The following is a 21,842-nucleotide window of genomic DNA, read 5'->3' on the forward strand; positions in this document are numbered from 1 at the left end:
AAGAGCTAGGGAGAATAAGCAGCATTCTTTTTTAACTATTATTCCAATATTTCTTACCTGGATGAAATAAAACCTATATGCAAACCTCAGATTAAGACCCTGAACCATTTCTCTAACATAAATAAAACATTTAGAGACCTACTTCTTTTGGTCAAACACTGGCAAATACTTATCCTTTAAAGTACAAAGGTATACTATGGAATAAGTAAAATGAATTTCTCCAAATATAGATATGGAAAAGTTATTACTGATGGATCAGTAAAATGTGGAAGGAGGGAAATCAATTCATGATCCTTTTATTAGATCATTTTATACCAGTATCAGTCATAAAACAACAAAACAAAACAAAAAATTCAAATTTATTTGCACTTTTACTCTTTCCTTCTATCCCCCAATAAATAATCAAAAAACATATCTGAACTTTACAACCATAAACTGACATCACCCACAAGACTCTTATCAACATACAGTGGGACTGCCACAAAAGTTAACCAAACTGTCAAGAATTAACCAAAAGCTGATGAACCAGTTTAGTGACAATTTCATACAGATCCCCACCCTAGAGAAAGTTACATAAAGGCCTTTTCTAAAATAAAATGCAAAATACTTTAAAGAAATCTCTTCTTTAACATTAATTACAGCTGGTCTTCTTATTCTTTTTCTTTATAAAATACTTAATTTTAGAATTTCATTTAAACTTTTAAAGCCTTTTTTTGTCAAGACAGCCAAAATATTTCACAGGATGGAATCCCCAATGTGCTACTTTTTATTTTGTAATTGGCACAGTTGAGAAGAAAGCTTGAATATTTTCAATTTTATATCAAATTATTAAAAAAAAAAAACAAACAAACAACAATTAAGGTCTGCTAAGATAAATACCATCCTTAGCTCACAATTCAAAAATGCCAACAAAAGATAAAAACCTATAGAGCACCGAAAAGATCAGTGTGTCCACATGACTAAAAAGCATGTAAATAAAATCCTTAATTTATCACTACCATCACCATCACAACTACTACTCCTTACTAGTTGAGCTGGCTAGCTGGCTGGCTGGCTGGGTGGATTTTCATAAATCACAACTTCTCAAAAATCATAGCTTCTTTATAATGGGGGTCAAATGGGGGTTAAATTAGATGGCCTTCAAGGTTACTCCTGGTTCTCAATATGCTTCAGTGACAAATGTCTTTTTATTTTTAAAAGAAAAAATAGCAATAACTCTTGATACGAGAAAGGACATTTTCTTAATACTGATTCAAAACAAAGATGGCTGAAGAGCTATCAGTGCAAGAACACTGAATTCTATTTAGAAGAGTTTGAAGTTCTACCTCTGCCATTTGATTAGCACTATTACAGGTCGTGACTGTGATCCCTCTGAAATTGCTTCCTCAATTATAAAACCAGGCATAAAAATTATTTTGTTCTATCGACCCTCAGGGTATCAACCCTCAAGGAGCTTACAATCAATAAAGCTTATAACAAATGAAAACTACAAAATAACACCAACACCAACACCAACACACACAAAGGGAGATGCAAAATTAGAAATAAGAGGAAAAAAGAGTCTTGTTAGTAGAATTGGCATTTAATCTGGGGCATGAACAAAGATAGGAAAGTAGCAAAATTAATACACACACACACACACACACACACACACACAACAAGTCCAACTTTGAAAATTATAGAAGCAACATGTTTAGACCTTATTTGAAAAAAAATAAATTGCCACACAACATGTGAGGTTGTTATGTCACAAGGAAACTCATTTGTAAACTGGTTGTCTATGCAAGTGTATTCAAGTTAAAAGGCAATTAAGGTTTATAATAACCTTATTATATATAAAACAGTTCTCTAGGACAGATAATACAATTATTCTCCTTCTTGATTTTACAGGTAAAGAAACTGATGCAAAGAGAGTTTAATTGATTTTGGTTACAAAGCTAGTAAACAGAAGTGAGGGCCAGCCAAGATGGCTTCCTGGATAGAATCTAGAAATATGGCTGGCTTCCTTACATCTATTCTCAGAAATCTAAAATTCATACCAGATAGGCATGATTAAGAAATCCCCTGGAAAAGCTACACTCCCTTCTTCTACCAAGGAACAACACGAAAAAACTCAGTCAATAATCCAAGGACCATAAGAAAGGATTCTAGCAGCAACAACTACCAGCCAGTGCCTTATTTAGCCTGCCAGGCTCTTTGCCTGGAGACAGTAGATTACCTCCAGATTGGTTGCAAACTCATGGTGGGGGAAATTACTAGCAACCATGGAAACCAGGGAAAGGAACTCTGACCTAAGTATCCCAGAGCTCACCCTCTTTTGAGATGCCATAGAAAGTTCTGAAGATCCAAGATCAAACCTCAAACAGGAGGGAAAGGTCAGCCAAGAATCTGGGTGAACCAAGGCATGACCAAGCAAGGTCAACCATCCCATTCAAAACTACAGGAGGGGTGAGGCCAACTTCTAGTACAAAGCCCCAATCCAGGAACTATAGTTAAAAAGATGAGTAAAGCAAGAACAAATCAGTATAAAAATTATCACAGAACTAGAAATTCTTCAAAAAGGAGCAAGTAACTTAGTAACTGCAAACCATGATTTGAAAAGAAAAAATGGATTTTTTTTTTACAAAAATTACAAATACCTAGAAGAAATGAAGCAAAAGATAAAAATTAAATAAAAGCTTTTAGGAAATAAAGAAAAAGTAGTTTAGAAGAGAATGCAGTAAACAAAAATATAAATAAACAAGTAATGTTACCTCTGAAAGTTAGAATAGATTTAACAGAAATCATAAAACAACAAAGAATATTAGAACAAAAAATCAGAAGATTGAAAAAACAAATTAACAATATTATTTACATAGCACTTTAAGATTTGCTAAGCAGTTTACAAATATCTAATTTTCACCTGATTCTCATAATAACTCTGGGAGATAGGTGCTATTATTATCGCCATTTTACAGATGAAGAAACAGGCAACAAAGTGTAGCAGAATTTGAAATTTGCAGAATTTGAACTTTAGATATTCCTGACTCTAGGTTGATAAGCTGATTTTAAAAAACTGAACAGGAAAACCAGTCAAGGAGAGATAACTTAAGACTCACCATACTTTCTAAAAACCATGAGTGAGGGACTGGGGGGAGAGGTATGAATATTCAGCTACAAGATATGGTCAATGAATGCCCAGATCCATTAGACCTAGAGGACAAAATGAAGATTGAAAGAAGTCAAACATTTCCTTTATAACTCCCCCCAAAAAAAGTTCCTAGAGTATTACCCCCAAAATCAGTGAAAGGAAAAATACTATAAACATCCCAAAAAGAAGCATTTCAAGTACTAAGGAACCAATCAGGTCCACATATGACTTAACAGCTTCTACTAAAAACCTAGAGATCTAAAAATACAATATTCCAAAAGATAAAGGATAACAACCAAGAATAATTTATCCCACAAAAGGGTATAATCCTATGTGAAGAAAAATAAATTTTTAATGAATTAGAGAGGTTTTCAAGTATTTCTAATTAAAAAATTTTTTGCTTAAATATAATTTTGGTTAGAGTTTCCCCTAATTTGACTGTTTTAGTAATGAGATGATTCAAGGCAATTCCAACAAACTTGGGCTGGAAAGAGCCATCTGCATCCAGAGAGGACTATGGAGACTGAATGTGGATCACAGCATAGTATTTTCTCCTTTTTTGTTGTTTGCTTGGGTTTTTTTTTTCCTTCCTCACCCCCTCCCCACCTTCTGATCTGATTTTTCTCAGCATGATAAATGTGGAAATATGTTTAGAAGAATTGCATATGTTGAACCAATATTGGATTACTTGCTGTCTAAGTAAAAACAAGGTTTTGCAAGGGTGAATGTTGAAAACTATCTTTGCATTTTTTTCAAATAAAAAGCTATTATTATAAAAAATAAATCTTTTTTTTAAAAGGTTTCTTCTCTTAATTTTTTAATTGGGAAGAGATATAAGGGGAGGATTAGTAATTGATATTACTGTTGAATCCAAGATTGTCCATAAAACAGGAACACAAAAAGGCATAGCTAGTCACTCAGCTTCTAATTTAGCTTCTATGTTCCTTACTGTACCAAAGGAGGTCAAAACTAATTTTTTGAACTTGAATTGTCTCCTATGCACATACCTATATAGTAATTCACCAGAAAAATCTATTTTATCCATTTGAGGATGGTAGTATTCATGTACTATGTAATTTTAGTATTGATTGACCTTACTGCTTTAAAAATCAAAATATTTTACATAAATTGAAACTAATCTGCTAAAGTATTATTCAAGTATTTCTACTTTTAAAAGGAAAGCTGACTTGGATTTGAATTTCCAGTGAAAAATTCAAGTTAGGTAAGATTTTTACAAATAGGATCATTTGTACAGTTAATCTTCTATTTGTCATATGACACTTTTTTCCCCCTGTTCTATTTTTCTTTCAGCTATCAAGGTTATTTCTCAGGTTTAAAGAGGAAAGATCTCTTTAAAAGCACCAGGGAATAGAAAAGACAGTTTCAAATACTAAGTTTTTATATTTGTTAGCCCAGTGATTATCAATCAACAGATCTTTATTAACTATTATTAAATTTCTGCCACTATGCTAGGCAGCTGGGGAATCAAGGATTAAAAAACAAACAACAGCCTACTCCCCTAGCTGCCCTTCAAAAAACCCCACAAAATTGTCTCTGATCTCAAGCAGTTTACATTCTATAGTGAAAAACACCACCCTAACCATAAGTAAATACAAGTTAATAGTGAGGTTAAGGAAAAGTAGGGGATAAGTAGGGGAGACAAGAAGAAAAGGGGAGGGATTAGCAAAGGCCTCTTCTCAAAGAGAAGATTTGGAGGAAGCTTCAAGGAAGCTAGTGAGGAGAGAGTAGAATCTAGGCAAGGGTGAATAGCGAGTGTTAAAAGTAGGGAATGAAATGTCATCCATGAATAATAGCAAGTGAGTTTGTTGGTGACTCTCTGAGACATGTGGGGTTTTTTGGCAAAGATACTGGAGAGGTTTGCCATTTCCTTTTCCAGCTCTTTTGATGAGGAAACTGAGGCAAAGAAGGCTAAATTATTTGCTCAGTCGATCAGATTTAAAATCAGAAAATGACTTTTCCTGACTTCCGGCCCAGTGCTCTAATTACTGCACCACCAAGAGCATATGTTAGAGCAGAAATAAGTACAGTATATATTGGGGAAATTTTTAAATTATAAGGGGGGAGGGGGAGTTTGATATTTTATTTTAGAGGCAAAAAGAAGCCATAGGAGAGATAGAGAGAGAGAGAGGAAGGAATCATTTATTAAACAGCTACTACATTCTAAACTTTACAAATATTATCACATTTGATTATCACAACAATCCTGGAAAATAAGCTCAATTATTAGTTCCATTTTATACCTGAGGAACTAAAGCACAGTGAAGTTAAGTGGCTTTTCCAGAATCATGTATCCACTGAATAAACTGGATTTGAATCTGGATGTCATCCTAATTCCAGATTGCCTCTAAGCAACTTAAGAATTTTTGTGTATTACAGAGAAAATGTTCTTCAAAATAGAGACTGGGGCAATTACTAGGCTACATTATTAGAGAGTAACTCCCTCAGCATTGCAACCAGGTTAACATTAGTACTAGTATTAATCTTAGTCCTCCAAACAAAAAATACCCTTTCATCCAAAAGACAAATACCAAGGATATGCATTTGCTTTTTTATTAAGAGCTAGGGCCCAACCCATTTCTAACATACATCTTTCTTGAGACTCTTTCCATTCCATTTTCTCCCTTTCTCCTCCTAGCCACTGATCATAATTAAATCTCTTTGGCCAGCATTTCTTCACCTATTGGCTCCCAAAATGTAGGTATACAAAGAAGGTATAGTTCTTGGACCCCCCTTTTCTTCACAGTGCCATCCTTTTGAGATCTCATCCACTCCTACAGCTTTAGCCATCATCTTTATGATTCCCAATTTTTTTTCTTCCTTTTTTTTTCTTTTTGCTGAGGCAGTTGGGGTTAAGTGACTTGCACATAGTCACACAGCTAGTATTAAGTGTTTTAGGCCAGATTTGAACTTAGGTCCTTCTGAATTCAGAGCTGGTGCTCTATCTACTGTGCCATCTAGCTACCCCTGATTCCCATTTCAAGTGCTTCTCAGATAGCAAAATATCACTTTGGTATCTTCAACTGAAGTCCAAAACTAAATTTATTATTTCCCTACTAAAATCTGTCCCTCCTAAGCTCTCCTTTTTCTGTTAATAATACCACAATGTCACATCATCCAAACATGAAGTTCCAAAATTATCATCTGTACCTTTTGCTACTCCCTCACTACTTATATCAGCTGTCAAATGCCCTCCCCTCCATAATCTTGTCATGTCTGTGCCTCCTTTATACTAGGACTGAAATCACATTAGTTTGCCCAATTATTTCTCAACCCCAATTGGTCTTCTTGCCTCCAATCTCTCTCCTAATTCACCATTCTCACTGTCATCAGTCATTTTTTTTCTAATAAACATCCAATTTTATCACTTCCCCACTTCAAAGTTTTCACTGCTATCCCCTAATACTTAACCAAATAAAATATATGAATTAATTAGCCTTGGATGACACCAAGTTAGGTAGATTTGGAAATGGTTAAATAAATGGACACAAAAAACAATTATTGATGAGTCCATAATACCTTGGAAAGAAGAATCTTATGGCACACCAAGGATTGCTCTATCTATCCTTGGTCCTGTATTATTCAACATTTTTATCAATTACTTGAATGTACGAATGAATAGCTTGGTTGTCAGATTTGCAGATGGCATAAAACTCAAAGGGATAACTAATACGCTGAATACAAACAACAGTCCAACTCCAAAAAATTCTCAATAAGTTTGAACAAGATTATATTAATCCCTTTAAAATTTCAAGTCCTACATATGGATCCATAAAAATTTCATAAATACAAGATGAGAAGTTAAACTAGAAAACAGTTAATATGAAAAAAGATATTGGAATTTATATACACCTCTCAGATTGGCTAAGATGACACGAAAAGATAATGATGAATGTGGGAAAACTGGGACACTATACATTGTTGGTGGAACTGAAAGGATTCAACCATTCCGGAGAGCAATTTGGAACTATGCTCAAAAAGTTATCAATCTGTGCATTCCTTTTGATGCAGCAGTATTTCTACTGGGCCTATATCCCAAAGAGATCTTAAAGGAGAGAAAGGGATCCACATCTGCAAAAAATGCTTGTGGCAGCCCTTTTTGTAGTGACTAGAAACAAAAAATTGAGCGGATGCTCATCAATGGGAAAATGGCTGAATAAGTTATGGTATATGAATGTTATGGAATATTATTCTTCTGTAAGAAACAACCAGCAGGGCCTGGAGAGACTTAAATGAACTGATATTAAGTGAAACGAGCAGAACCAGGAGAGCATTATACAAGGCAACAAGACTATACAATGATCAATTCTGATTGATGGACGTGGCTCGCTTCAACAATGAGATGGTTCAAACCAATTCCAATTGTTCAGTGATGAAGAGAGCCAACTACACCCAAAAAGAGAACCATAGGAGCTGAGTCTGGACCACAACATAGCATTCTCACTCTTTCTGTTGTTGTTTACTTGCATTTTGTTTTCTTTCCCAATTTTTTTCCTTCTTGATCTGATTTTTCTTGTGCAGCAAGATAATTGTATAAATGTATATACATATGTTGGATTTAACATATATTTTAACATATTTAACATGTATTGGACCACCTGCCATCTAGGGGAAGGGGTGAGGTAAGTGGGGGAAGGGGTGAGGGAAGTGGGAAGGGGTGGGGGAAGGAGGGAACCATTTGGAACAGAAGGCTTTAAAAGGGTCGATGTTAGAAAATTACCCATGCATATGTTTTATAAATAAAAAGCTTTAATTAAGAAAAAAAAAAGATCTTGGAGTTTATTAAAGCACCAATTCAATGAGTCACCAGTGTGACATAATAGTCAAAAAAGCTTATAATATCTATTCTAGATTATACTAAAAGGAAATTTATAGTTGGGTCTGACCACAACCGAAGGTGATCTGTATCATCAAATTCTAGGAAAACTACTAATTTATTGGTTAGCTCTTTTTGAAGTAGCAAAGAATTGGAAATAAAGAGGATGTCCAATAATTGGGAAATGGCTGAACAAGTCTCAATATATAATTATGAGGGGATACTATTATGCTATAAGAAAAGATGAGAATGATTTTAGAAAAACCTGAAGAGACTTATATGAACTGACACAAAATTAAGTGAGCAGAAGCAGGAGGACATTGTATACAGTAACAGCAATACTGTACAATAACAATTGTGAATGACTTAAAAAAATATGCTCAGCAATACATAATAATTATCTCCAAAGAAAGAACTGATGAAGTCTGAATACAGATAAAAATAGACTTTTTTTGTTTCATTTTTTCCCCCAGATTAATTTTTTTTGGGGGGGAGAGAAGATAGAATGTGTTTTCTTTCACAACATGACTAATATAGAAATGTTTTGAATGACTACATATACATAACCTACATCAAATCTCTTCCCATCTCAGGGAGATGGGAGGTGAGAGAGACTTTTAATCTCAAAAATTTAAAAAGCAAATATCAAAATTTGTTTTTATGTGCAATTGGGGAATACATTATTCTTTAAAATAAAAGAAAGAAAAGAAATAAAGAGAACCAGAAGCAAAGTGGAATGAGTCTGTAGAAAAGCAACCAAAATGGTAAAAGAACTAAAGAGCATGCCATGCAAGATTTGGGTAAAAGAACTGGAAGCATTTTCCCAAAAGACTTAAATAGTATGACCAGCTTCAAATATTTTAAGGGCTATCATGTAAAAGAAGGGTTAGCCATTAATATGCAAATTCAAACTTGCTACAAAGAAAAAACTTATCAGCATGACTTCCAAATCACTATGACCAACAAGCAGGGATCAAATCATCAAGATCTTTTAAAACCCCTCCAAAATAAGAATTATGCCCACAAATGCATAAAGCTATTCTAGCTGTCTCCCAAACCCTAAACAGATAAAAACATCAGAAGAGACTAACACCTCTAAATCCCCAAAGTTGTTCTTTCAGCCTCTCCTACCCAATCAGCCATCAGGACTTTGTTGCAACTTTGCAACAGAACTTCACTTGAATCTCATACCTTTCCTGCAGCCCAGAAAATCAAAAGGAAAGACATCTGTTAGGGCTGGGACTATGTTGTGGCAGCCCTTTGAGACACAACAGAACTCAACCAGGGGACTGAGTAACATAGGAACTTGGAGCAAGTTCCATAAACATTTATTAAGCATCACCATGTGGCAGGCACTTCACTAAGAGTGTACTTTTACAGTTTAAATTTAAGAACTTTTATAAAAGTATATACAAAGCAAGCTATAAACAGGAAAAACAGGAAATAATTAACAGAGGGAAGCTACTGGCATTAAGAGAATTTGTAGGAGGTGGGATTTCAGTAGAGACTTAATGAAATTGAAGGAGGTCAGTAATCCGAGAAGAGAGAGCATTCCCAGTATGGGAGAGAAAAAGTCCAGAGCCAAGTGATGGAAGTAGCTTTAACAACCAGGAATCCAGTATCACTGAAGCAAAAAGGATCTTTTGAAGAGTTAGGCCTCAGAAAACTGGAAAGGTAAAAGAGGGTTAAGTTATGAAAAGCTTTGAATGCCAGAAGAGAGCATTTTGTATTTGATCCTGGAGGTAACAAGAAGCCACTCGAGTTTACTGAGTAGGGGGTAACATGATCAGACTTTGAGTTTTAGGAGAATCACTTTAGTAATTGAATGGAGAAAAAATTGGAATGACGAGAAAATTGAGGCAGGCAGACCCACCAGCAGATTTACTATATCTTGCACATGTGCATACCCATCAGCTCTGAAACAAAGGAAATCAGTTCTGAACATCCCAGAAGTTACTTACTTGAGGCAGAGAGAGCAAGAATTATGAAATTTGAATTGCCCAATATGGAGAAGAAACAAGACAGCCAAGGCCCAGGCCTCTGGAACATCACCCAGAGGAAGGAATTGGGAGGTATAGAGGAATATAAAGGAAAAGAACTGAGACTAAGATCTCCAAAGTTTCCTTAAACTTGAACACAAATAAACCAACAAGAAAGATATTAGCAAAAGGGAAGACTGACTTCCAGACCATCTACACAAATTCAGACAGCTATATAAGACAAAGGAAAATTAATATATACCTGATACGGTAGATGATCCTGCGAATTCTCTCTCTCTTTTTTTTTTTTTTTTATTAAATAACTTTTTATTGACAGGATCCTGCGAATTCTCAAGAGAGCATAATCATCCACAAGTGGAATGGGCTGTCTTGGGAGATAGTGGATTCTCCTTTATTGGGATTTCAAACAAAGATTACATGACCATATTTTAGAGGATATTGTAAAGGCATTCTGGACCAATTATGAATTAGACTAGGTAACTTCTAAGGTCCCTTCTAGCTCTTAAAAGACATTCTATGATTCTAAGATGAGATACAAACACTCATGTAAACTTTAGAAAGGTTCGGTAACATCAACTAGGGAATAAGTAAATTGTGATACATGAATGTGAAATAATTATTGCTTAATTATTTTTTTAAAAAAGAAGACTATGAAACATTCAAGGAAGCACAGGAAGACAAATGAGCTGATGTATGGAGAAATAAGCAAAACCATGAGAATATACACAACACTGTTAGTAGAATCCCCCCAAAATGAAAACTATATGCTATATGATCCTAATGACCAATCTCCCACCTTTCCTTCCTCATTGAAGTAGAAGGCTGATTACTAATCAGCTTTATTTGATATGTTGCTTAATATTTTAAGGAACCATTTTCTTCTTTCTCTTTTGTTCTTTATCATAAGGCTTGACTTCTTTTGGTAGGAATACAATGAGAAGTGAAGTTATTTTCAAAACAACCAATAGAAATTAAAAGTTGGAAGAAGAAAGTAAAAGTAAGCAAATTATTTCATCTCATAATATGACTTTTTCCAGATTAAACAACCCATTTTAATCACTCTTCCCTTACCAGTTAAGATTATTTATAGTATATTAATATGCATTATCAGTATGTTACTTTGTAAAGAATAGGACTTTAGATGTTCATTAAGTACACTATAAATGATCTCTTTCACTCCTGGAAACCGTGAGACAATATATGCAAATATTGGTAGTTATTTTTCAAGGTAAGAACTATGTTACAAAATGATGGAATCTATGAACTGGAAAGGGACTTGGAGATCAAACATCAAGTCAAACCACAAACTTCACATAAAGAAACCAAGACTCCAAGAATTAAAATGACTTACTGGAACTCATTCAGCTTGAAAGTAGCAGGGCAAGGCCTAAACCCCCAAGATTCCCTGGCTTCCTGTCAGGTGGTCTTTTTTTCCCTAATAATTCCTAACAAACTGAATCTTGGATGTTTAGTCAGAAGGGACTTTGCCTCAGTCAAAGTATTCATCATACATACACTATTCAATGGATGCTCTTATTTTCCTACATGTAAAATGATTCATCTACCTTCCTCAATGATCTAAAGGCACATTTTTACAACAGTTTTTTATCAATGCTTTGGGGAGAGAAAAAAGTGATTTCATACCCTGAATGAGTAAACATATGAAATCTTTAAAAAGCCAATTACAAACAAGTTGAATTACAATAGGATGAGGACTAATAATTAAGAAGCTTAAGAGAAATTTCTTATTCAAAATACATTCTGAAACGCTCATGTTCCAAAAAGATGTTTTTCATAGATTTAAGTGCAGCAATTAAACTAATCTAGATTAAGATTGCTTTTTGTCATAGGAGAGAAAGGAGTGATTCTGATTATCTATTAAACCCACAACAGACAGATGAGTGTTTATATTCCAGTTTAAAATGTTCCTCTCAAAACTCCTTCTCTTTTATATCACTCCTTTACTATTATAATTTTTCTTCCTGTTAGATTTTCACTATTAAAACAATTCCTCCGGACCAGATGGATTTACATGTGAATTCTACCAAACATTTAAAGAACAATTAATTCCAATGTTATATAAACTATTTGAAAAAATAGGGATTGAAGGAGTCCTACCAAACTCCTTTTATGACACAGACATGGTACTGATACCTAAACCAGGTAGGCTGAAAACAGAGAAAGAAAATTATAGACCAATCTTCCTAATGAATATTGATGCTAAAATTTTAAATAAAATATTAGCAAAAAGATTACAGAAAATCATCACCAGGATAATACACTAAAACAATTCCTCCTCCTGTGTGGAGCTTAAATCTAATAAGAGTAAAAGAAGCAGGACTATAATTAAATCTAGCCCAACGAGCAAGTAAGCACTAGAGATCTGAAAACAATAACAAAAAAATTTTCCCACCTTAATTAGTCTATAAGGGACACATTACGTATAAGAAAACTGGGAAAAGAAGAAAATGCTAAACAGAAGAATCAGAAAAGGCTTCCCCCAAAAAGATATGTACAAAAATTTTTTATAAAGAGCTCTATTTGTGATAGCAAGGAACTGGAAATTGATGAGATATCAATCAATTGGGGAATGGCAGAACAAGCTGTAGTCTAAGATTAGGATTGAACACTACAGTGCTAGAAGAAATGAAGGATTAAAAACCTGGAAAGACTTACATGAATCAATGTGAAATGAACAGAATCAGTAGAACATGGTTCAGAATAACAGCAATATTGTACAATGACCAACTGTAAATGACTTGGTTATACTCGGCAATACAATGATTTAAGACAATTTCAAAGATTTCATGATGAGAAATGCTATCCATCTCCAGAAAAAGAACTGATGAAAGTCTGAACAGCTCAAAGTACACCATTTTTCATTACATTTTTTCATTTTTTTTTTGAGGGGGGAGGCTATTTTTTTCACAATATGACTAATATGGAAATGTTTTACATGACTGCACATGTATGACCTACGTCCAATTGCTAACTCTTAAAAAGGGAGGTTGAAAGAAGGAAGGGAGAGGAAGAGAATTTAGAACTCAAAAATTTGTTACATGTTAAAAATTATTTTTATATGCAATTGAGAAAAAAATATTAGTTTTTTGTTTTTTTTTTGGTTTTGTTTTTTTAAAGAGGGGAATTAGTACATAAGAATTCCTTGAAGGAAGTTGGGAATTTAGAAGGCAGAGTTGAAAAAGGAAGGTAGTGCAGGTATGGAAAAACACTAGGGGAGAGGAAAATGGAATGCCAAGGTCAAGAAACTACAAATAGGCCAGTCTGGTTGGAATAGAGAATATATAATGGGAATGTGCAAAAAGCTTAGAATAGTAGACTGGAGCCAGATTATAAAAGGCAAAACAATTTGTCTTTTATCCTAGTAGTAAGAGGAAGCCATTCAAAGTTCTTAAGCAGTAGAGTACCATGGTCAATTTCATAGTAGAGAAGGGAAAGTCTGGCAGTCTAGAGTTCAATTAAAATGTTGAAGTGACTAAGGGATAAAGAGGACTTAAACTATGGTGATGGCCACTGCATGAAGAGAAATGAACAATGAACAAGAATTATTATGAAAGAATTGATATCATTTGCTAACTGCCTAGATATAGGGAGACTGAATCTATAACATAGTGATGAGTCAAGGATAACCTCAGGATTTTTACCCTAGTGACAGCCAATGGCAATCCTCTCAACAAAAAGAGAAATCTGAGGAGGTTTCATTTCCCAACTGTTTAGCTGGGATTTAGTTTGAGATGTCAAGGCAGCTAATGATGAAGAATGATGTTTAATAACAAAATACAAAATGATACAAAATAAAAAAATCAAAATATATAGAAGAGGAACAAAGTATGAAAATTTAAGAAAACAAATGAGATCAATTTAATGGCTCAGGAGACCAAGAAAAAGAACAAAAGACAAGGTGCTATTTGACGAAAACACCTTTATTTCTCATTTTCCCTAGGATAACAATTTTCAAATAGTATTTCAGTTAACATTTACATCCACAAGTTATACATACATACATATACATACACATACACATTTCACAATCTTGTGAAAATAAGTCTTGTGGTTTCCATTATCAATTACAAGTTGTCTAAAATCATCCCAGTCCTAATTAATTCATCTCAGGCTAACTAAACACTAAAAGAAGGACTTTAAAATCACTATGCCTAGTCCCCCTCTTTTTATAGAGGAGACTGAAGCACAAAGGTTAAATGACTTTCACAAAGTCAAAGAATTAATTGGTATTAGTCATAACCCATTCTTCCACAGCATAGAAGATGAATTTTTTCATTCTACATGACAGGATGGAGAAAGGATAGGACAAAAGATTGGTAGTAACCGTCAAAAGCTAGCTAAGCATTAAACTTCAATCAACCTAACATCCCTTTCCCTACCACCATTCTGTCTGATAATACATCAACTATACACACTATTTCAGTATCAGAAACCAAAGCATAAGCTTTAATGCCTTATTTTCCTTATATTCTCCATTTGTAAATACATACCAGGCTTTAATTGCTATAGCACTATCCTTTCCCTACAGACCTGCACAAATCACAGTTGCTTAATTCCTCCTCTAAAGAAACAGTGAGAGGAGAGACTTGTTTTTTCTCTTTCTATACCTTCCCTTTTCTATTCCTTTTACCTCACAAATAAACATCTCCTGACCCATTCTCCAGTTCTGGAGAATACTCCACTAAAAGAGATGGCTGAAAACTTGATGGGTATTTGACTTCATGTTGACATACAAGAAATGGGATCACAGATCCAGTCATAATGCCTCATTCCTCTTCCTCAGAGGATGTACTGCATGTCCCTTTGGCCTTTGCACTGTTTATATGTCCCATGGGCTAGAATACTCTCACTCTTTACTTCTGCCTGTTGGAACTCTGGATTTCTTTCAAGATTCAGTTGGACCCTTCTGAGTGAGGCCTTTCTTGGTCCTGCTACCTGCTAAGGTTTTGTATGTATCTATGTGTATGTGCATGTGATCTTTCCCATTTAACCTAAGTTCCTTCAAAGGAGGAAATGTTTCACTTTGTCTTTGTTATTTCCAACATGTGTGACACAATGTCTGATAAGCAAGTAACAGAAGCATGTTTGTTGCCTGACTGAATTCATCTACCTAGAGCTGGAAAGGACTTCACCTAGCACCACCCACCCCTACCCCCATATTATGGAAGAAGAAACTAGAGCCTAAAATAAAGTGATCTGTATAAAGAAATACAAGGTGGTAAGCATCAAAGAAGGATTTGAATCCAGATCCTTGGATTTCAGAGCCAGTTTAAGAAATAAGCCATTCTTATAGCAAGAATGAGAGCAAGCATAATATCCACAGGATGTTGAAGTCTTCCCAGATATTAATTAGATCCTCTGTGGAGAATGAATAGGAGAACATAGATAAGAATTAAGCAGATAAAATATGTATGGATTGTGAAATAACATTTTATCAATGAAGTGTAATAACAGATCCATTTAAGGACGTCACCCTAGTACCTACCACATTACATTGTGCTTAGGAATTTTAGATGTCAAGTTCAACATTCATTTTATAAAAGGGAAGGGTGGGAAATGAAGTTAAAAGTACAACATTAAAATCAATCCAAAGTGACTTCATATTTGTAAAGTTTTGTATTTCTTGCCTTCTCAATAGATGGGATAAGTGTGGAGGAGGGGAGAATTTGGAAATAAAAGTGAAATAAAATTGAATTCTTTTTTTAAAAGGAGGGAGAAAAAAATTAATGCAAAGTAAAGGAATCTCTCCCATTCATCTTCTTCACTAAGGCTACTGTGTAATGACTATCTCCCACTTTAGAAGCATTGTCTTAAAATTTTTTCTAATATAGTGTATGGCAACAAAAACATTTTAGGGAAAATATGGTTCTTTTTTCCTTTATAATCATTTCCAATTTTTTTTTTTACTTTTTGAATGAAACCAAAATTCTCCTTGTTCTGGATAATGAATTTTATTTATTATTTTTTAATCTTTTTTTCCATTTACAACCTGCACTACTAGTTCAGTGATATATTCCTCAAATCTACCCATCTGTATGCAAACATATATATAGCATATATAATCATATGTAAAGGCTGAATAAGTCTTGATTCAAATTTCTAGTATGTAATATCTAGGTCTAAAAGAAATCACTACCTTAAAAATTGGGGAAAAAACCCACAAGAAAAAAAAACTGAAAAAAAAAGATTATAATTCAAAAGTCAAGATGGAACAGGATTATAATATTGGTAATATTCAAATTCACTCCACATACACTTTGCTTATCTTATTTTCCAATAAAAATATACTAATTCCTTAATGGACATAGGCACTTTTTTTCCCCCACCACTATCACTAGTAACAATATTTCTATTCTCAACCTAGAGACACTACTGAAACTGGTCTATTCTCAATGTTGTTCAGAAGATCCAATCCTAGATTTTTTTTTCCTATGCAATTGGGGTTAAATGACTAGCCTACGGTCACACAGCTAGGAGGTATTAAGTGTCTGAGGCCACTTGAGGAGGACTCAAGTCCTCCTGACTTCAGGGCTGGTGCTCTATCCACTGCACCACCTAGTTGCCCCAATCCTAAGATTTTCTAACGAGTAAAACCCTCTTAAGATATTCCTCCTGTTTCATAACTTTTTTTTTTTGCTTTGTGTTTTTGTTTATAATCCCTCTCTTTGGCTACTCTATTCTATCTCTCCTCCAATGCTCCAGCCCAGATAAGAATGTATTGTATGGAGTAACTTCAAGTGGAAAAACTGTGGTTTCTTATTTGTTGAAACTAATAAAAACATTATTAGACAGGCAACCTAATGAATAATAAACATAAGGATTCTATTGATTACATGAAATAATTTATCCAATTAAGGATATTTAACAAGTATTAATTGTAAAGGAAAATTTAAAAGACAGTAAGAGTAAAGGTGAAAAGATAAAAGAGTCTATCTAAAACCAGGAAACAGATGATATAGCTTGTGTCAGTAAAAGTTGAAGATGGGGAAATGAGAATGGGTAGAGTATTAGGTAGGCAAGTTCCAGTTTGATATTAAGAATTTGGAGGTCTCTTGTTAAGGATATAGTGGTCCTTCAGTTACTGGCAGAAGGGGTAAGGAGTTTTACCTCTAAGCCCTTAGGTCAGAGTGTGTGTGTGCCACTTCTGTGGGGGAGGAGGGGAAAGGAAAACAGAATACAGATATTATGAAATGAAAGAATTCAGAGATAAGGTAACACAAAACTGGATTTCTTGGGTGACTGTCTCTTGGGTAGAATCAAAGGAACTGGGAAAATCTGTAGAAAAGGGGGTCTGACTGGGTAGGGATTTGGGTGAAGAGATGTGAGCCAGGTTTGCTTACTCAAGAACAAGTTAGTTATCCCAGGCTGAAGGGTGTTACTATGCCAGCCTTTAAGAAAAAAAAGCTCTTGCTGGAGAAGCTCCCGTCAGATAATTAGGGAGCAGTGCAAGCTGTCCCCCTTTGCAAGGTCAGTGGAGTAAAGGATGGGCAATGTAAGGTGGCCTCCGGGGGTAGGTGGGAAGGAAAAAGGGTTCTACTGCAGAGGGTGGAGAGTCAGGGCGAAGGCTCCATTCTTCAGGGGGTGAGGATGGGAAACAAGTGGAGCTGTGGAGACCCGAGGGCAGTCGGTAAGGCTTTACAATGCAAGGCTTTGGGGAGAAATTGGGGGACAGGCGAGAAGGCTCCACTGCAGGGGCTGGGGGAGGGGCAGGCGGTAGAGAAAGCTTCACGGCTAGGGCTGGGGGAGGTCATCAGTGGAGAAGGTTCCACTGCAGTGACTGGGAGGGGGAGCAGTGGAGAAGGGAGAATGGAGAAGACTCCACTACAGAGGGTGGGAGCAAGTAGTAGGTAAGTGAGGGCTGAGGGGGCTGGGGGGTGAGGCAGTAGAGACAGGTCCACTCAGGGGGCTGAGTGAGCAGTGGAGAAGGCTCCACTGCAGGGATGGGGGGTGGGGAGGGAAGAGGGAATGGAGAAAGCTCCCCCTGCAAAGATGGGGGTGAAGAGAAGGGGCAGTAGAGAGGGATGGCAGTGGAGAAGGTTCCCCTGCAAAGACTGGGATTGGGGGCAATGAAGAAGGCTCCCCTGCAAAGATGGGGGAAGGGGCAGTAGAGAAAGAGAGCAGTGGAGACGGCTCCCCTGCAAAGGATGGGAGTGGGTTCAGTGGAGAAGGCTCCTCTGCAGAGATGAGGGGGACATGGAGAAGGTTCCCCTGCAAAGGCTGGGAATGGGGGCAATGGAGAAAACTCCCCTGGTAAAGATGGGAGGAGGCAATGGAGAAGGCTCCCCTGCAGAGATGGGGGGGATGCAGTGGACAAGGCTCCCCTGCAGGGACTGGGAGAGGGGACCACGGAGAAGGCTCCCCTGGAGGGGCTGAGGGTCGGGGCAAGGGAGAAGGCTCTAAAATGTAGAGAGGAAGGAGAAGGTAAGTGCTGTTAGTAAGTGGGGAACAAAAAATAAAAAACCGAAGGCCCGGGTAAAATGTAACGAGACATTTAGGCTTCTCGAGGGGTGAAGGGATCTCTAGATTTGTCCCCCGGGACAGAGTTGCTAAGGGAGTCCGCTTGGGACGACCCGGGAGTGTCTGAGTGGCAGGAGCAAGAAGAGATGGGGGGTCGCCCCCCCCACATACCGTCAGGTGGAAGGGGAGGGGGAGGAGGCATTAGCGGAGCCCGCGGGGGCGGGAGGGAGCGAGCAGCATAAACACACACATATACACACACAACATACGCACACAACACACGCGCGTACACACACACACACACACACACACGCACACCCCAGCGCAGACGGCCGAGGGCGAGGCCGGGCCGGACTGAGGGACTGACGGACACGGGAAGGAAGGAATGAACGGCGGGGCGGCCGGTCGGTTACCTGTCTCCTGCGGCCGCGGTGGGAAACAGCCGAGGGGGGCGAAGGCGGCTCCGCGGACACCCGGCCCTGGGCCGAGGCCAGCAGGGGAGCCCCCGGGGCACAGCGGTGGGAGGACAGCGGGACTGTGGCAGGGGCTCCTCGGGGCTCGGCCGCTCGTTCAGTCCGTCGGTCAGTCAGTGTGAGCGCGCGCCGGGCGCTGAGGGGAGGAGCGGAGGGGGAGGGGAGGAGCGGCAGCAGCAGCAGCAGCAGAGGTGGCGGCGGCGGCGCGGCTCCCGAGGCTGCGGCCGGCGCGCGGGGACAACGCCGCTTTATCGGGTCGGAAACAGCCGCTCCGCGCCGCTTCCGCTGACGCAGCGCCAGCCCCTGCGCCTCCTCATGACTATGCAGCAGCCGCCGCAGGCCGCACGGGGGAGGGGGGCGCGAAGACGGGGCGGGGCCTAGTAGCTACGGATTCCGCCCCCACCGCTTAGGCCCCGCCCCAATTCGGCTCAGTCTCGTCCATTGGCTTCATACTCCAGGGATACTCCACCCCCTGAACCCCCCGCCGGGTCTATAAAAACGATAAGCCCCGCCCCCGGACCCCTCCTTTTTCGCATATCTCTCACACATACATATGCAAACATACACATACACACATATATACACACACGCACAGAAACACGTACCTGAGGGAGGGCTAACCCCGTCCCCAGCATGTTTCATCCCCTCCTTATGCACCCCTCGATCCCATATTAGGAAAAGAGGACAAGCTCCGCCCCTGGGCGTGCAAGAGATATCCCCCCAACAACCGAGCAAGAGTAAGCTTCCTGTCCCCCTTTAGTGCCTTTCTGTCTCTAGACCCCTGCCTTTCCCACCGGAGGGCAGCAAGTCCCATTCCCCGAAGGTATCCCCCCAGACTCCAAAGGGGCAAACCCCGCCCCCATCGTGCCATAAAACAGTCCGTCTCCCAACCTAGGTCGGACAAGCACTGCCCTCTCAGGCTGGGGCTCCAACGGGACCTCACAAAGCACCTCTTCCAGAAGAGCTTAAGTAAATCCCCCAAGTCCTTGGTCTCCTCACCCGTTTGCTTTTTCTGTCCTTCCCAGGCAATCCACGAGAGAGGTTGGTTTTCTGCCTCCGGCTCTCCTCGAGGATGGAGGGAAGCATGGAAGAGCCCCTCCTCTTCTACCCTTTATCGGGGCCAAGGGTACATACATCTCTAGTAGTCCAAGTGTAATATGCTTGGGTTCTTACAAATATGCAGTCCTATTCTGGTAAATTCACTGAACTTTAAGTCAAGGTGACCTGAAGTTGATAAGTAACTTGCCTACTTTGAGATCTGGGACAAATCACTCAATTTCTTTTGGGACTTAGGTTCCTTACTAGTAAAACACGGACAATAGTAAGCTGTCCAGCCTACATCAGAGAATTCGCGATTCAGTTAAGATTATGTTTGTTGATGCCTTGAAAAGTTACATTAAAAAACATTAGACATCTTACAGGAGTGTCTCATTAGATCACCTCCAAGGTGCCTTCTAAGATATTCTATTTTATTTTAATGTCTTGCGAACGTGTGAATTAATTCACAAATTCATGGGTTTAAAGAGATAATGGGACCTAATCTTCACACCTTGCACGTAAAGAAACGAAGTTCAGAGACTCTGATCGTTTGTTCAAGGGTACACAGATACTAAGTAGCAGAAAAGAATAGGAACCCAGATCTTCTGACTCCAAATTCAGTTCCCTTTCTACTACAGAAAAATCACCTCATTTCTATCAGCCTTGGAGCATCCTTGGTGTCTCAAAAGTCTTAGTGCAGTTTTCAGCTTCCCAAAGGTAGGTCTGACCATGTAGTACAAACAGCTATATGTACATGGATAGGCAAATACACACACACGCACACACACATTCTTCCCTACTCAATAAACTCCAATGGCTGTTTGGCATTCAAAACCCTTCAAAACCTTCACTCCTTCCCTAGTGCCCATTTTCCCAAACTATCTTACTTCCCCTTCTTTACAAAAGTACTCTGAGGTCCAGTGAAACTGGACTTCTTGCTATTCCTCAAAAATACTCCATCTCTTAAGTACTTCTCAGGCTATCCCCCATGATATTCTCTCTTCTCAGCTCTATCTCCTGGCTTCCTTGGGTTCCTTCAAGCCCCAGTTAAAATCCTGCCTTCTACAAGAAGAATTTTCCTATCCCCCTTAACTCTAGTGTCTTCCTTCTGTTAATATTTCCAATTAATTCTGTATATATCTTCTTGTTATTTGTGCTCTGTCTTTCCCGTTAGAACTATCTTTTGCTTTTCTTTGTAAACCCAGGACTTAGTCTGGAGTGTCTGGCATATAGTAGGTACTTATTGGCTAAGACTTTGGGAATGCATTCTGTATATAGACTTGTATAGATTCCCATTTTATTTGAAATTGTAAGACACTTTATTTTATTGTCATAATATGATAGCCACTCACACGCCACTAAAATTCTCCAGTTCCTCCTGTGACATCCTCCCCCAGCCCCCTACTCCCAGTTCTCTAAGATATATCCCAAGAAAATATGTGCTCTAGCAGCTCCTATCAGACTGAAAGACCTCATAACTAAGTGTGTGTCTGTCATCTGAGGAACATACTAGTTAAGTGCAAAGATGAGCATCATCAGATCGTTGTCCACAAAAGTATTAATTTTTTGGTCCCAGAAATTCCTGTCAAATTTCTGTGGAACATCTGCCATGCGATTCAGTAGGAGGTGCATCTGGATGGAGGAAAGCAGAAACTTTTTAATGTTTTGACTGTCCAAGAGTATGTAGCCCATAGACTGGGAACCACTTTTTTACCCCATCCTGCTTTTCTCCAGACAAGTAACAATATGAATAGGCTATTGGATTAGGAATCTGGAAGACCTCAGTTCAAATCTCCCTGAGACATGTCACTATCATTATAATCATAGTAGATATGTAGATATGTGTGTGTGTGTGTATATATATATATATATATATATATATATATATA

The 21,842-nt window shown here is 38.0% G+C and overlaps 1 protein-coding gene across 3 annotated transcripts in view; it reads right to left on the reverse strand.

Annotated features, from left to right (window-relative positions):
• The window catches only part of SLC45A4 (solute carrier family 45 member 4), a 140,130-nt gene extending 120,915 nt beyond the window's left edge, over positions 1–19,215 (reverse strand). For all 3 annotated transcript variants that reach the window (XM_051971158.1, XM_051971159.1, XM_051971157.1), the window contains exon 1: positions 18,856–19,215. The gene's annotated coding sequence lies outside the window, so the exon portion shown is untranslated. The remainder of the gene's footprint in view (positions 1–18,855) is intronic.
• Positions 19,216–21,842: the final 2,627 nt, after the last annotated feature.

This window comes from Antechinus flavipes, chromosome 1, assembly GCF_016432865.1.
Source record: "Antechinus flavipes isolate AdamAnt ecotype Samford, QLD, Australia chromosome 1, AdamAnt_v2, whole genome shotgun sequence".
Classification (NCBI taxonomy): Eukaryota; Metazoa; Chordata; class Mammalia; order Dasyuromorphia; family Dasyuridae; genus Antechinus; species Antechinus flavipes.